The 17,826-nt window shown below is 37.4% G+C and overlaps 1 protein-coding gene and 1 long non-coding RNA gene across 2 annotated transcripts in view; both read left to right on the top strand.

Moving 5' to 3' along the window:
• Nucleotides 1-3,459: 3,459 nt before the first annotated feature.
• Nucleotides 3,460-11,487, top strand: LOC114455953 (uncharacterized). Its single transcript, XR_003672775.1, has 3 exons — nt 3,460-3,545; nt 7,914-7,991; nt 11,431-11,487. It is a non-coding gene; the product is annotated as an uncharacterized LOC114455953 (long non-coding RNA).
• Nucleotides 11,488-14,832: 3,345 nt separating this feature from the next.
• Nucleotides 14,833-17,826, top strand: part of plekhg4 (pleckstrin homology domain containing, family G (with RhoGef domain) member 4) — a 48,905-nt gene continuing 45,911 nt past the window's right edge. The window contains exon 1 of the mRNA XM_028437304.1: nt 14,833-15,001. The gene's annotated coding sequence lies outside the window, so the exon portion shown is untranslated. The remainder of the gene's footprint in view (nt 15,002-17,826) is intronic.

The raw sequence follows: 17,826 nt of genomic DNA on the forward strand, positions 1-17,826 counted from the left end.
GATTAAAGTTTCTTTGGGTCTTCAACATCCAAGGGTCAAAAATGTGTACGTCAACTTCACCGCCATTGGTTGAACTATACATTTAGGTGTGACCAGGGCTTTATTGTGAAGGTTAATCACTAATATGGACGTGTTTTAACCTGTCGTACAATATCATTTCACTCAAAAATATTTGTCTCAAATATTGTGTTAGATGACACTAAGGTTTGGCTGCTTAAACTGTATCTTTACTATATTTCTTTAAGCAATAATAACTAAATTATGACAAAAAATAAATAAAATATTGCATGTGAATGAAAACTAAATCTAAATATGTTGTTATTTTCATCGACTGATAAAAAAACGTAGCCTAATACCATCCCATATGCTTTATATTTTAGTCGACTATATCTGTAACAGATTTAGGCAAGGCAAATGTATTTGTATAGCGCATTTCATACACAAGTCAACACAATGTGCTTTACATGATCAAAAAGTGCAACAGAAAACATTCAACAGCTTATAATCAATAAGAACATTAAAATCATCAGTAATCATCATTTGGTCGACTAAAATCTTAATGTCATATAGTTGACTAAAACTTATAACGAAAATAGTCCTAATGACAGACTAAACTTTGACTAAAACTACTAAGTTGCAGTCTAGTAAAAAAAAAAATGAAAAGATGAACATTTGCTTTCAGAATTAACAATGTTTCAGACTAAAATAGAATAGAATATAAAAAAAAGACAAGCATTTTTGCTCTAAACAATAATGCGTTTTGTAAAGTAGAAGATGTAAAATATTTAAAGTTTAGCTAGAATAAATACTTCCAGATTGAATAGATACAGTCCATTGCCTCATTAACTATTTAAAGGAGATCTGTAAAGACTATCCCAGTAATGAATTGGATTAAAGATGATAGACCACTTAATCCAAGTTCTCGGAATATCAGAACAGGTCCAACAGTTGCCAAATTTTGTCAGAATGACACAAAAGGTTCTTAGAAACAAATATATATTTAAAGTTGTGCAATCAAAGCTTCCAACCTGCTTTTTTTAAGCTTTAGAACTTCATTCCCACATATATTGTGATTGTCCCTGTTTTTACTCACATGCAGTGATCTCACTGACCACAGGGGGCGCTGATGCACCTGAAGGAGATTATTAAAAACAAAATAGGAAGAGATGATTATGTACTGTGCACTGCCCTCAGATTCCCATCAATCCCACAGTTGTTTGTCCTAAACCTGCTGCTTCTGTGACCTTTGGCTCTGTTGTCCCATCATTTATGACAGTCACCCACAGCGACCAATACAAACAGTGTCTTATCTGTTGCAGGAGTGCCATGTTTATAATACTTTACATTCCTGTCCAGGATGTGACCATGAACGTGTAACTGTGGCCTCCAACCTTGAAGATGTGTGTGTGTCAAATGTCTTAGAACTAAATGAAACATTTTTCCATGAGGCCGTGAACTGGCTCTGTTTCTAAAACACTGCCGTCCATCTGTGTTTGATGTAAAAACCCAAAAGTGAGACACAACTCTGGTTTGTCTTAATGAAAGTTGATTTAAGAGGTGAAAATGGTTTAGATCTTCTCCTCTAATAAAGAACATGGGTACCAGAGCAGAGCTGAGCTGGTCCCGTCTCCATCACCTTGTATTTCTGTCCCACTTTAGAAACCTGATGCTCTTTTACAGGTTAGAAATGATCCACAGTTAATCCTGATCATCCCAACATGTGAGTTTAATCTAACCAAAACTCAGAGATATGTCACAATGGAGTGTTTCTATGGGGTGCTGATTGTAAAGTTGTGCATGCCATAAAATAAACAGCAACTTTTTTTGCAACATTTAGCAACAAACTTGTTTAAAAAACGTAGGTGAATTTTTTAATGTTACTTTTGACCAGATTTACAGCAACATTTGTGAAATTTGTGGTATTTTTTTATCTCGTAAAACATAATGTCAACGTTAAATGTAAACGTTGAATCGAAACATTAAATCTGTTAAATCTAAATGTCACGATTGAAACAAAATATTTAGCAAATGTGCAAATTCACCTGAAGTACCAAAATATAAGCTCATTTAGATTTAATATTTAGCATTAAGTTTTAATGTTAATATTAAAATGTCACATTTATATCATTATATTTAACATTTACAATTAGATTTAACATAAAGATTTAACAATGACATAATATTTTTACAAGAAAAGTACATTTCATAATTATTGCTGTAAATCTGGTCAAAAGTAACATAAAAAATGTTTTGTTGCTAAATGTTGAAAAAAGTTGCTGTTTATTTTATAGCATGCACAACTTTACAAACTCTGATAGCCAACCCTTTGGTTACGTAGACCAGGGGTTCTCAACCTTGGGGTCGCGAGACTGGGAGGGGGTCGCCAGATGCCTTCAAGAAATGTATTATTATTTTCTGAACAATTTGAGACAATTTTCCCTTTTTTTTAACCCTTTATCTGCAACTACACCAAACTTGCCATAATTCCACCTATTTTCATCACTTTTCTTTGCCATATTTTTGCTCTTTTTAATGCATTAAAATACATTTGCTACATCAAATTTCAATGCTTTTTCTTCAAAATTTTTCCCACTTTTATGACATTTTTGGCACTTTTCCTACCTAATGTGGCATATGTTGCCCTAATATTGTCACTATTAACCTCTTTTGACCATATTTTATGCTTCTTTTTGCCAATTTAAGCATAGAGTATTTTACGATTTGTCATGCCCTTTATTAGCCAGTTTAAACAGTCAGTCCCTGCAGGATCTCAAATTTCTTTGATTTTGTGACCACTTTCTATTTAGTCTAGAAAATATTGTGTATTAATATGTGAAAATTGCAGGGTTTTGGAATTTTTATGAATTTATTTTTCAGCTAGTTGAGGTTAAACATGACTACCTTTGTGTCATATGAAAATGAGAAAACTGCGAGTACTGGTAAATATTGTGGAAATTTATCGAATTTGTGAATTTGAAGGTCCTGGGGTATCTACATCAAAATTATTTAGTAATAATAATAATAATAATAATAATAATGCATTTCGTTTAAAATAGCCTTTAAGGCCATCCAAGGACACGTTATAGTTTACAATAAAAACTGAATAATAAAAACCGTGCAATAGATTATAAAACAGAATAATGTTTTTTTTTTTTTTTTTTTTTTTTTAAGAAAAGAAATGGTGTGAGAGTTACAGAGGATGTGCACATAGAAGATTTGTTAATAATTAATAAATGTATTAATTTGTACTTAAAAAACTAAGCATGTTCATTTGCTATTTAAATGTTGTTAAACCAGCCTTTATGTACCAGAGGATGATAATACACGATTAGATAGTGTTTATAATAAGCTGTTGTTTACTTTCTTTATATATATATAATTTGATTTCAAAGTCCATGCACTTCCTTTGTGAGAGTTTCAAACTTGATTTCTTTATTTACATGAATCAGTCCTCCTCCGCCTGCAGGAGGCGCTGTTTCCCTGTCCTGGTTACCGTGATATACAGGCCTTTAATCAACTTTGCCATTAAAATGCAACTGACGACGGTAAGAAACAACTCAGTATGTGCTGTCAAAACCTCACTAATATCTCATGATTCGGTAGATTTACCTAACCGGTTTAATATGGACAAAATTCGGTTTTATATCTGCATTGATTATTTAAATTTATCTGTTCCTCCTCGACGCTGATAAACCGGTAGTTCATATTAGTGAGTTAACCAGAGTTTAACTTTAAATTACATATTTCAGATAATTAACTGCTTGTGTAGTATGCTTATTTGTGTATAATATTTACGTCTTATTACAGTAATATTAGTTTTGGTAGTAGAGTATTATTATTATTATTATTAGAAACAGTAATGGCGGTTAAGTTTGCAATTGTTAACAGTGGGCGTTAGCTTCCGTTTCAGGTCGCTAAGCTAATGTAGTTTCAATTCTTTTCAGAATAAAATTGATGGGAAAAAACACTCAGTAGTGCAGTTATGTTCTTATTTAATGACTATGCAGCTTTTTAACAATGTATATTAATGTTTTGGTTTTTTAAAGCTGCGTTGGCATTGAAAGCTACTGTAACCAGTGCTGGATAAGGTGTTGTAGTGAAATGTGTGACCCGTCATATTCAGTGATTGCAGATGGCGACATTTCACTGTCGTGTCTCTGTGTGGTTGAAAAACATGAAAACAATGCATTTAGTAGACAGCCTAACTTTGGTAGAGGTACTACTATAACTTTAAGTGGTCTTTTATTTTTTCTAAAACATTATTATCCCTAACTATTATCTATAAATTCATTTTTTTTGTTTTTGTTAAATTAACATTAGTTGTTACCTGTCAAAATTTGGGCAAATGCACTCCTATGAAATAATATAAGTGTGTGTGTGTGTTTTAAAGCCAGCTGTGTGTTATATGATTTAGACCTTGGCTATTGATACAGAAACAGATTGCCAGCCCTCATTGGCCAGTTTAGGTGACGTGATGGATGCACCACGTGACTTAAAGTTCTGTCAGTTTTATTTTATCTCATTTATTTTTTAGCTACCCCACTAACCCTTTAGTTTTAGCCCTAACCCTAATTTAGGAAATACCCTAAAATGTTTATTTATTTATTTTGTATATGTATTATTAAAGGTGTAATTTGCTGTGTTAAATATGTTAAAATGAAAAAATATATATGACAAAAGCAGGATTTGAACCTAAGGCAGCGGAAGGAAGAATTCTTGAGTTAGGTGCCTCAGACCACTCAGTCACCCTGACATGGTGAAAAAACACAGGCACACTATGCTTATGTAGAAAAGGTCCGGAAAACGTATCCATCGACTAGTCCTCGGTGGCTATTGATACGTTTCTGCATCAATAGACGCTTTATATTATTTATTATTGTGCTTTACTCCCTGGACACATGGATTCCTACTTGGTGTCAATCCAGAACCAGAGGATCCAGTTTAATACCTGTCTCTACAAATTGGTCAAAAAAACTGTGGGACTCTCCATCTCCTCTCTCACACACATACTCCGTCACAGGTTGTTGAAATGCGTGAGACACCGCACGTTAATGAGCAATTACACGGACAGTTATATGGTTTAAACAATGGGAAACTTGTCAGAAAAAGACTCACCAGTGGCTGACGGTTTGTAATGATCTATTCAGAGAGCTTCCATTTTTGAGACGCTGACGATAGCATGGCACAGTGATGGAGACAGAGGAGGAAGTGGATTTTATGACCTGCGACTTATAGAAAGTTTGGGATCACGGGAATCATTTTAAATAACCATGAAATATTAAATAACTTTTCACAGTACAAAACCATTTTTAATATTGACCTTCTCTTTTAAACCCAAACAAACTGCGACACAGTTATGTCATGACACGGAACCGGAAGTAGCGCGCTCAATACCAAGAGGGAGCTGTAATCTTAAAATTAAAATAAAAGTTTTGAACATTTTGCAACACCAAATTACTCCTAAATAACGAATGCACACACTTGTGGTATTTGGAAGTCGTTGACAAACTTTCTGGTCTAACAGACACAGCGCCGGGGAGATATTTGCTCCACAAACATACGCACACACACACACACACACCAACTTTGAAGCAAGTGGTACAGTCTCTTGTGCTGCGTCACATTAAATACTGTTCAGTAATCTGTTCGGCAACCACTAAATCTGATTTAAGTGGCTTCAAGTAGCCCAGATCAAGGCTTCCTTGCTTTGAGGACCATTATCACTGCATCTTATCAGGGCCCCACATTGACTCTAAAATGCATTATAATTTACTATTATTTATAAAGAAGATTATTTTAACTCACCAACCAAGACTATTTCAAGAAAAGATCAAATACTCCCATCATATTTTAACTCAATATCTGTAACAACACTGATACCCCCCAAACCATATACCTTCATTTGTCATTGTCATTGTGTTTTTTTATGCCATTGATGTTGATTTGTTTTTGTTTTAAATTTTATTTTTAATCTTTTTGTAATTTATGTTTGTCTCACAGTCATATATTTGAACTATTATCCTATGTTGTTATTTATTTTTGTTATTACTGTGTGCTGTTCTATTGTGTTGCTGCAACATGTGAATTTTACCTATGGGATCAATAAAGGTCTATTCTATTCTATTCTATATACTGTATCTACTTGTACAATACTCAACTTGCTTCAAACTCCAACTTAGTCACCAATCATCCTAATACCAACTATTTACAAATGTCTGTCTTTTATATGGACTCCAGGAAGATTATCAACCACCACAGTGGAAGCTAATGGAGATCCAATGAACAAATAAACAGATAAACTTGTAAACATGACACAGAATCACACGTCTCAGTGGTGAGGTGCAGCATGTAGAGAGCGTCACAGGTAGTTAGTGATGTCAGGAAATGACGCTCTGCTCGTCATCGAAGGAAGGGACAGTCACACACAGACCTTTCTTGCACTGTAGATAGAAGATTTGTACTCATTTTAGGAGTCTCTGCTTTCACTACTTCTCAGAACAGCATGAAAACTCACTCACATGTGCTGTCATTTAGAGGAGAAAAAGACAAAAGTGGCACATATTGTGCAGCTGTTTATTAATAAATGTCCCAGTCCCATTGTGTATTTTTTCCACTCCTTTTGTGTATTTTGTTGTCCTATGTATCTTTGTTGTTCTTTTGTATATTTTTTGTTGTTTTGTGTATTTTTTATGTATGTTTTTGGATTTTTTTTTTTTTTTACTCCTGATTGATTAATAAATGCATCCAAGTAGTAGTTAATCACTGCTTTACACAAATGTTTACATTGTTAATGTCTCTTTACTTCATTACGAATGTAAATATAGCTGACAGTGGGAAATAAGGCAGTATTGCTGTATTTCAAAAAATCACATTACAATAAAAACAAAATAATGGTATGCTGCATATAAACCATCACACCACCCAGCACTAGTGACATACAAGTATTGGTTTTCTGCTAAGAAAACAACATGTTTTTGGCAATAAATTCCAATTCCTTGTGTCTAATCCAATTCCTGGACCTTATGCAACAGACTTCAGTTTCAGAGCAAATCAATAAATGCAGAATGTAGAAGACAGTCCAATTTTCTTGAATACCTTTTGTGCAAGTGCCTGAAGTCAGTCATTGTGACACATGCAACACAGATGTGAAGAGCTTCTCACAAAACGTGGTTATATAACTTGATATTAATACTTGTATTTCTTCTGTTTGCTTATAGAATTACGTAATCTGATATTTGATATAGGGACAAAGTGCAGGGTCTTATTTTAAAATTTATTAACAAATGTCCTTAAAGGGATTATTAGTCCCATTGCCTTTATGGCTCTGAATATGTACTAACCACTAAATTTAAAACATTGAAATTGTATAAATTAATATTAATGCTTCTCATAATAAATCAATTCAAAATATTGAAATATTTATTTAGCACCAAAAGAGAATAAAAACAGTTGCGACCCGAAAAGATCTGTGACCGCAGGGGGCAACAGTTCTTCAACTGCTGGCTGAAGTTAGCAAGTTATCATGGACTGTTGAAGATACACAAACCCTAAGGATAAAAGTCCTTTTGGATGGGAGTCCGCCATCAGAGCATCAGCTGCATACTGTTTAGGGAGAGTAAAGATCCCGATTAGGAGAGCTCTTCTTCTCTGCTTCCTTGTCTACTACCAAACCACAGAGTTGGAGCTGTCACCTCCTGCGGTCACAGATCTTTTTGGGTCACAACTGTTTTTATTCTCTTTCAGTAAACAGAAGAGGTTGACATTGACATCTACAACTTTTCCTGATTATTTAGAGCAACCAAAAGCAGCACATAAATAAAGATTAATTATATCTGTATATGTCTATAGAATAATCTATTCAACATAATGTAATAATATTTGTCTAACATCCCATGTGTCTCCTCTTTCCTCAGGTTCTTAGTGTCATGGAGGAATAACTGCTCCTACTTTAAAGCTGTCATCGTGATATGGCCTTCAGCCACAAGTGTTGTGTAAGTGTCGACCCTGCACCAGCATGTCCTGAACCCTACACATAGTGTTCAGGGGGAGGGTAGGAGGTGTGCACGTCACTCAGTACACACACACACACACACACACCCTTCACTGTCGTCCCGTTGGATCCCCGTCTTTGTCTCTGGACTCTGATGGAGCTTCGTTCTGTGCTCAGCAGCGCTTTAATCTAAAGCGTCTCATTGGTCGGCTGGGAATCGTCCTGCGAGCTAGAAAACCACCTTGCATTCCTCTGCCACTGCTCACAGCTGGAATTTTCCACCAGCGCCAAATGTGTGTTGCTTAACAGTTGTATCAATGCCACTATCAAGGCGCCCCCTGGCCAGTTCACTATCATTATCATCATTCGGGACAAAAAATACACAAAGAAAAATATTTCCAAAAACAGTAACAAACCGTCTGCCACACATTTCTATCACAGTGGAGAAGTTTCCTCAATGGATGTGTTTGTCATCATTATCGCCCTCTTCTATCGTCAGCCACTGAGGAGCTGCAGGTGGACGTGAAGGCTTTGATGAGATCTCTGGGGAGGTTTGGCTCTTACATGAAAGCTCTGAATGTGTGGCAGACTCCTCACAGACCTCCTTTAGGCCAGAGGTCAGAGGTGGAGTGGAGGGACTGAAAATCAATATTCAGATTCAGTAAAAGGAGCGACGCTCTGAGCCGCTGAATGAAGACCTCACACCTGAAGTCCTGAGTCACACACTTTATTAGCTCCTCTCTAACCTCCAGCTATGCGTTTTCTTCTGTTGCCTTTTGTGCACACCTGAAACGTGTTTGTGCTTCTGTTCTCTTACTCACACACACACACACACACACACACGCACACACACACACACACACACACACACACACACACACACACACACACACACACACACACACACACACACAGAAGTCTGATGATCTTCTGCCTGCTTCTCCTGCAATGAGGAGGAGGTGAATTTTGGCAGAGTTTATGCATTCCTCTATCATGCGTAGGGAACAGTGCTTAGTTCTTCAAACAGCACATCTTTCTCTGTTAAAGCTGCAGGAGATGAAAATCTTTAATCAGCTAAATCCACAATGTAGGCCTCATGGATCGAAAATTATTTGCTTAAAATAAAAAAGGTTGAAATTGCCGCTCAAAATGTTGTTTTCATTCCCACTGTAAACACTCGGTTTATTGACATTGTTGGAAAAGTTTTGTGAATTGCATTGTGGGATGTGGACTGAGTCCCGTAGATCAGTGGTTCTAAACCTATTCATCCCGCAACCCCTAAAATAAAGGTGCTTGAGACCGGGGACCCCCACTGTACCTGAAGGTGGTTAAACACAGAAATGAACATTGAAGAACAGTCATATGGAGACAGGGCCATCTATAAGAGGGAATAAAGGGGAGAGCTTTTTGGGGTCATCCATAAAGTCAGCAAAGTAATGGTTCATTGTTTTATGAATTTGTAATAACCACATTTATTTATTTATTTATTTATCTGAATTATATCCACTGTTATCCAGTCAGTGTATTTATTATTTGCACCATAGTATAAAGTCATCTTAAAGATTTAAATCCTTGGTTAAATTGATTAAAAGTTACAAATAAGAGTAGCCAAAAACAGACAGAAAAAGTGGTAAAAAGGGTTCAAAGTTTCAATATTGAGACAGTCAGTTTAAACTCTAAAATAATGGGCATGACAAATCGTGAATGTGGTTAAATTGGCAAAAAATAAGCATGAAAAATGGTGAGAAGAAGTTAAAAGTGACAATAATGGTCAACAAATGCAACATTAGGTGGAAAAAGTGGTGGAAAGGGTTTATAAATGCTAAAAATGTCTTGGAAGTGAAAATAATGTGCAAAAAAGCCATTGGAATTTGATAGAGAAGTGACAGAAATGGGAGTATTTTAGCAAAAATGTATTAAGGAGCAGAAATATGGCAAGAAAAAAATTATGAAAATAGGTTGAAATATGGCAGGTTTGGTGTAGTTGCAGAAAAAGGGTAAAAAATAAACAAAAATCGGCTCAAATTGTTAACATGTTCTTACATTTCTTGAAGGCATTTGGGGACCCCATCCCAATGGTCTTGCGACCCCAAATAGGGTCCTGAGCCCAAGGTTGAGAACACCTGGTCTACAGGACTCCAAATCCATAATTGTAATGCGCAAAACTTAACGTCAATACATTTTGTGCTTACAGTGGAGATGAAAACAAACGTTCGAGTGGCAATTTCAAAATTTTTCATCTTTTCTTATTTTAACAAGCAAATGATCTTCAATTTATTGCTTTATGAAGCCTCCACTTTGTCTTCATCTGATGAAAAACTGTTTGTCTCCAGCATCTTTAAATGAAGAATTGATTGAAAATTCCATCTTAGTGCTTTGTGTGAACAGGCTGCATGAATGAATCCTGTTCTTTGGTGGTTACAGTTTGTCAATGGGCGAAGAGGCACATTTGCTCTTAACTCATTCACTGCCAGCCCTTTTCAGAGCAGACAACCCCATATTGCCAGGCGTTTTAGATGATTTTTACTGATGTTTAAGACCCACAGAATGTTTTGTACTATGACAATCTGAATATTCTGAAAGATTAGACTCTCTAGTTTCATCAGAAAAAATAACTTTGTTTCTAGCTTGTTTCGTTCTTCTGTAATCAGCAGTTGAATAGAGGCAAATTTCACACAAATCAACAGTTTGTGACAAAAAGCTGAAAAAACTTCTTTTTCTGAAAAAAGCTTTAGTGACACCTCAACATTGGATTCCTTCTATTAAACTACAAAAACAACACTGAGACCCGGGCTTTTGATGGCAACATTATTATTATTATTTTGCTATCTATGTCAGAGTTGAATGGATTTCTTACTCTATTTTTGCCGTCCTCCAAGTCTCTCCCCCCGTCAGTCACACACGCAACTTCCTCCTCATCCTGGACAGGCCAAGTCTCACCTCTTGCCCAGTTTTTTGATTGTTTCCCCTCACCATCATGACACTCTCAATAGTCCACACATGCTCTGGTCGAGTGTGCACTGCTTGGAGCTTCAGCATCAACTCTCGTAGCGCCATTTTCTGTCTTGCAAACTCCTTTCCTTTTCCTCTGAGCTCTGCCCATCACGGGTGATCTCTCATCCATAGGTGCGCTGCTGCCACCTACAGTACATGGCACCAGTTGGTCACTACATCATGGTACAAGCTCGATATTCACAGGAGAGCTTCGTCACACTGTCTCCTAGCAACCCCAGCCAAAAAACACAATTAACGTCTTTAGACATCTTTAGCAGTCAATGAGTTAACACCGCTTTGTAAATGACGATACATTCAACACATGCAGGTTTTATTTATTCCCACAGAGAACATTACTGCACCACATGTAATTATTAATTAATTCATTCATTGGCTTGAGTTGGTTTGTTGGTCTGAAATACTAAGATTTTGTGGTTTTCTTGCAGTTTGTAATGGATAAAAACCAAGCCAATGAGGACATTGTGGAGTTATCCTCAGGGTAGGTGCTACGTACAAACAGTACACTGTGTGACGGATGTTTGCGGCTGTGTCTAAGGTGTAGCACTTGTTTATCTTTCTTTTGTTCAAACTGACAGAAGTGTAACACACACACACACACACACATACACACACACACACACACACACACACACACACACACACAGTCACTACTTTGACATCCCTGTCTTTAAGCGATAGGAGCAAACACATCTGGAAGCAGAAGCTCACTGCACTGTGAAACTTTTTTCTTGTAAAACCTCATTTTGGTGACCAGAGTTGATCTGAAAACTAGGGCTGGGACTTTAACATTCATTACGATTAATTACAGAAAAATAACACACTAAAAGAAATGGATGCACCTAATCACTTTTTTTGCACTCCAAACATGAGTGACAAATGAACAAAGTCAGTGTATAAATGATTGTAGTGGACAGTCGACCACTCTCAGTGGTAGAGGATTTGGGCGGGGCTAGAAGCGCTGCTACAGATAGCATCGTCTCACCCAACTTATAAACTGCTTTGTAGAAAGACTATTTTAAACATAATCCATCAGCTCCTTCAGTTGGTCTGTTTTATTCAAACTGTTCTGCACTGTTCACTTTCCCCTTCTCTGGAATGTTCTGTACTAGGGCTGTTTTTTTATTTTAATACACAAAAAACATTTGTTTTCAAAAAATCTGAAAAAGCATGAATATAGCTTACTTAAATTTAAGTCACAATATTCTTTATTTATATTGTACATTATGTTGGCTCTCAGCGATGAAAATATCAAACGATGTTGTTGTTTAAACTCATTTATTGTTTTCATTGATTCAGTCATACATTTATATTGGAAAAAAATGTTGCTTCATCTGTCAGTTTGTTATCAATATTGTTATGAGATTACTTTAGATTAATCAAGATTAATTGATTACAAAATCTCTATTTTTTTTTAACCAAGTCCCACCTCTACAGAAAACACATTTTCACTGTCATCCAAAATGCCTTTTAAGTTCTGTATTATTAGATGTGAGATCTGTTGCACCATGCTGCTCCTGTTCTACAAAATGCCCAACAGAGATATTTGCATTTTCTCATCTTTTCATTGTTTGTTGTTGTCCTGTTTGGAGTCAGTGTTAGAGCTGGGCTACATGGACCAAAACTCATGTCTCAATATTTTTTCTCAAAATGGCGATATACGATATAAATCTTGATCATTTTAATTCAAATGAAGTCTGACCAGAAAGACAATTCTGGGTTAAATTTGCTGATGCAAAATGCCACACAGGGACATTTATTAAGAAACAGTTGCACAAAATGTGCAACCTTTGGCTTTTTCTCCTGTAACGGATAGCATGTGTGAGTGAGTTCTGTCGTGTGACTGGCTTGTTTAGGAGAAAGTCTGTGTTAGTACACACTCAATGATTATCTAACTGTGCTTTCAATGCTGTTCTAAGAAGTAGTGAAAGCAGCAACTCCTTAAACTAGTGTTTTAAAACAAAATAAGCTATACAAAAATATATATGTATTGATAGGCGATATTGTAATTTTCGATATTGCCAAAATAGAAAACTCGATAAATCTTCAAGCTTGATATCACCCAGCCCTAGTGGGTGTGCAGCACCACTCTACAGGACTGTGTCTGTGTTAGTGCAGGTAAATAGAGTCGTTTAATGTTTATCTAGCCTGCACCTACTCATTTTCATTATTGAGCTGTCTGTACGTCTCTCTGAGGGGCTGCTTATTATTCATGTGGTCTGATGCATCCTGTGCCTTTTCCCTGGAGATAGCTTCCCATGAGATCACTAAAGAGCCCCAAAGGTCAAAGGCCAGTGATGCCAGAAGACCAGCTGCCACTTAGCATTAGCACCAACACCCCTGTCATTACTAACACCAGTAAGAACAGTGACTGTAGCATCAGTATGGCTCCTATAAGACCAATAACACCCAACACTAACAGCAGCATCATTACACACACGCACGCACGCGCACACACACACACACACACACACACACACACACACACACACACACACACACACACACACACACACACACACACACACACACACACACACACACACACACACACACACACACTACTAATAACAAGTACAGAAGCTTTAATTACACGTCATTTTTGAGCGGAACTAACTTCCACACAGGAAAGGTAAGCCCGCTGGAATCCACTAAAGATTTAGTCAATAAATAAAAGCTGGGCAAACCTAGGTACAGTACTAGGGACAGTATTTTTCTTCAAAGTGGTTACTGTAGGGGGGTTTAATTGCCATTTATTCTTATTACACAGACTGAAACAGAAAGATGGCTTTGTTTCTATTTGGGTGTTTTCTGCAACTGCATTTTCATAATTCTGCATTCATTATTTATATTTATTAAAACAATCATTGACAGCCTAAAAATATTTGTTAGAGCTGAAAGAGAAAGTATAGTGTACTATAGCACCTAAGGTGCAGTCGGTACATGGGGGGTGGGGGTAGGATGGGGCAGAAGAAACATATGAAGCACTTTGTGTTGTATTGACTTGTGTGAGAAGTGCTGAACAAATAAAGATTGATTGGCTGAATGATCGTATAAAAGCTACAAAAGGAGCTCTGCTAGTATCATTAGCTGTTAGCTAAACGTTGCTACGCTACAACTTTGAACACACTTCACTCTTCTTCAGGTGTTACAGAACTCTGTACATGAGTAGGTACCACCCTCCGCCCTTAACTCGTACAGTAGCATGTGTGGCATTGTTGCAGTGAGTCAGTAGTTGGATGATGAATGGGTGAAACAAAACAAACTGTAAGAGCAGGAAACACCCATTGGTGGAGGAACAATCCCAGCACAGCAGTGATTAACGGGAATAAAATGTGTCCTTCGTGTTAACATGATGAATCAAACACACCAAGGAGTGCTCTTTCTGTGTCTATGTCGGTGTGTAAGTGCACGTGTGCATGTGTGTGTGAATGTGCAGCTGTTATAGGGTGGAGGTACTCAGTTGCTTTTGCTGTTCTATATAAAAACTTTGATTCACCATCCAGAGAATGTCTTCTCAATGACTGCCAACACCTCGACACTGTCTGTGTGTGTGTGTGTGTGTGTGTGTGTGTGTGTGTGTGTGTGTGTGTGTGTGTGTGTGTGTGTGTGTGTGTGTGTGTGTGTGTGTGTGTGTGTGTGTGTGTGTGTGCGCCTGTGTCTGTGTCTAAGTGTATGTGTCTTTGTCGGGCCTCCATGTTGGCAGCTGTTGTAGAGCTTCTGATAAATTAAAAAAATAACAGCAGCGGCAGAATACACACTCACACACACGCTCACGCACACACTAAGATAAGGGGGAGGAGCCTCAGCCTCACAGTCTAAACACACACGGCTGCTGCTAGTCAGCGCTCCAGCTCTACCAGGACTATTGTGAGAACTCCTCTGTGCAGAGGCTCCACTCTGTTAGCTCCTACCTCACCAGTTTCCTGGTACTCTTGTAGTCTTCGGTCCCAATTTGATGTTAAGGGTCAGAGTGGGAGTCGTCCTCAGCTTTTCAGGGTGAGTTTCTCCGCCTTCGAACTAAGGACTTGTCCCGTCTGTGTTTTTCTAGACTAGTGTGAGTGTAGATGTAACCTGTGTACTGTGGTGCAGTGAAGCATACGTTTTTTATAGATATTTTTGAGGTTTGAAAGAACCAAAAGCTGTTCATGCCTGGCTGAACTGGCTGTCATAATGGAGCATGTTTTTTGTGGGGATACTTGTTGTTTTTGTCTGGTTGGAATGTTTGGGTTAGACTTTAAAAGCTGTTGATCATATGTGGTGATGACATTATTGTGCTTTAGTCTGGACACTCACTTGGCACATGTTTGGATGGGTGTCGGATGTGTGTGTGAAGGGGCTCGGTTGTCATTTTTCTGCGTGATTGTTATATTATTTTGTGGCTTTGAGGAATTTTACAACTAACTTTTCTTTTTCAAGAGGAGGGATACTTAGTAAATGTTTGTGGAACAGTAAACCTACTAATGCACATTTCACACAGTTAAACCTTAGAGTTTACTGGATTTGACAACAAAAATGTTTGAAGTCAACCTTTCTGCCAAAAAATGTCAAACTATTTACTTTAAAGCATTTTGAAACTTTCCCACTTGTCTTTCTTGGAGCTAGAAGGTCTAAAGGTTTCTAAAGGAGGCCATCTGGATATTTTTTACAGAACAGGAATATATCCAAAAAACAACTAGACGTCAATTGATATTGAATGGGGCGGATGTAAATATAGCTAAAAGAAACCCTGCATCACTTTCTTCTAACTGAGCCTGTGATTCTTGACTGGTTGTCTGGGGGCTGATGTATTTTTTCTGCTTTTATTCCCTAAAAGGAATTTGATAACAATTCCTCAACATTGCATGAGCCTGTGGATATTTTCAGCAAAGCATCAGAGCTGCAAAGCTGCAACAGGCTGACATCTCATTCTAATTATTCTCACTCATTCGATACATCTGAAGAACAGGATTGTATTACCATAAAGGATGGAATTGACTAAAATCTTGGAGCTTACTGTAAATGCTAAATGCAGCCTTCAGATGGATACAATAACTCAACTTTGTTACAGCCTTGGCATCTTTTACACATCAAGGTCAGTTCAGACTTTAGGAGAAAAAATACAGAAATTCCACTTTGTGCCAAGCTACAACATATAGTCAGGACTGAAGCCTTGTTACTTAGTTTGTCTATCACACACATCTGCCTTTCAGCTGGATTAAGATGGTGCTGTTAGTCAATCTTTAAAACTTTCAGATCCAGATGATCTATTAGCCCTCATGTGCGGAACTCAAGGTCAGGGGGCCGAATCCGGTCCTTTAGAGCATGAGAAAGTATAAATTGTAGTAAAAACCTGAAACATTTTGTAAATTGCCAACTAATTCAGTTGTAGATATCTCAGTCCCTCCAAATACAAGGATTTAATTCACATCCACAATATTTGCAGAGCTCAGTTTTTCAGTTCTTATATCACATGACGGCAGTCATTTTTAATCTGAAATTGTTGAGAGAACTCTCAATTTTTCCAAAATTTGGCAAATTTAACTCAAATTATTCTACAAAAGTTCCCCAAATTCTCAAAATATGGGAATATTAAGTGACGATTCTGCTGATTGATATACTCATACTTTGTCATTTATACGTGGAAGTGCAAACCTTGGCATATTGGATTTCGAAAATGAGAAGCGCACAATTATTTTTAACGGAGTTATTGCCCTTGTTCCGTTTTTCTTTACTCTGTTCAAGGTATCTTCAAAGGGTACAGCTTCTCTTAGAAACTGTTTAAGATAGTTAGTAATTTTATATTCTGATGTGATATTTTCTTATGTATACATCTAAGTTCTTAGATTTAGGACATTTAGGAAAAGGTTGTGAGTTATAATGAGAACCAATCTGGTGAGGGCTGTTGATGACCGTTTTCTTGTTAATGTTGAATTTGCTCTTTTTCCCACCGACAATCTGTGGCCCATTTAAGGTCAAACTGGTCCGTATTTTGCCCCTGAACCAAAATGAGTTTGACACCCCAGCATTAGCCCATCAAAGCTGTTTTATTCCGAAACAGCCGAGCTCATCAGGTTGTTTGCTGCACCACTGCCTTTTCTCATCTAGATCTTGCACTTTTATTGTAAGATTATGTCTTATGAAGATTTGTCATGCATGTATAATGCATTAATTAAACCAGAGGGTTTGGAGTTTTAAATTCCAAATTTGAAAGGAAAGTTAGTTAAACTTGCTCTGTGCAGCAGGGTGCAGGTCCAGCTTTGCGGATACATAATAGTGGCAGAGCTGCCCTGGAATTCTTGGAATGTCATTAACTGAGGTGAGATGCAGTTTTCCAGTCAGGTGAACATGTGAACGTTTGAGTGAAGCATGTCAGAGACTCGCACCATTGGTCAGGATGCTGCTCATTATTCAAAGCACAGCCTTTTAACCATTCAACCAGCCACTAAGCGCTGATGTTTGTTTTTTTCAAGTGTTAAAATCTGTTCAGAATCAAAAGCACAGGCCACCTTTGATGCTCCACATTGTACAAAGATTGCAGTTGTTATAATAAGCCTGGTTTTTGCTGACAGTCTATCAGTGTCAGTGAGATGTCAACGTTTATGAATGAGTGACGTCTTGAAGGATGCATAGCTGCTGCATGTCACTACCTGTCCGTGTGTGTGTGTGTGTGCGCGTACGTGCATGTCTAAGTGGATGCACTTTGAGCTTGAGCTCTGTGTGAAGTCTGCAGATTAGCTGCAGTGTTGTGTGTGTGTGTGTGTGTGTGTGTGTGTGTGTGTGTGTGTGTGTGTGTGTGTGTGTGTGTGTGTGTGTGTGTGTGTGTGTGTGTGTGTGTGTGTGTG

Source organism: Gouania willdenowi, chromosome 3 (assembly GCF_900634775.1).
Source record: "Gouania willdenowi chromosome 3, fGouWil2.1, whole genome shotgun sequence".
Classification (NCBI taxonomy): Eukaryota; Metazoa; Chordata; class Actinopteri; order Blenniiformes; family Gobiesocidae; genus Gouania; species Gouania willdenowi.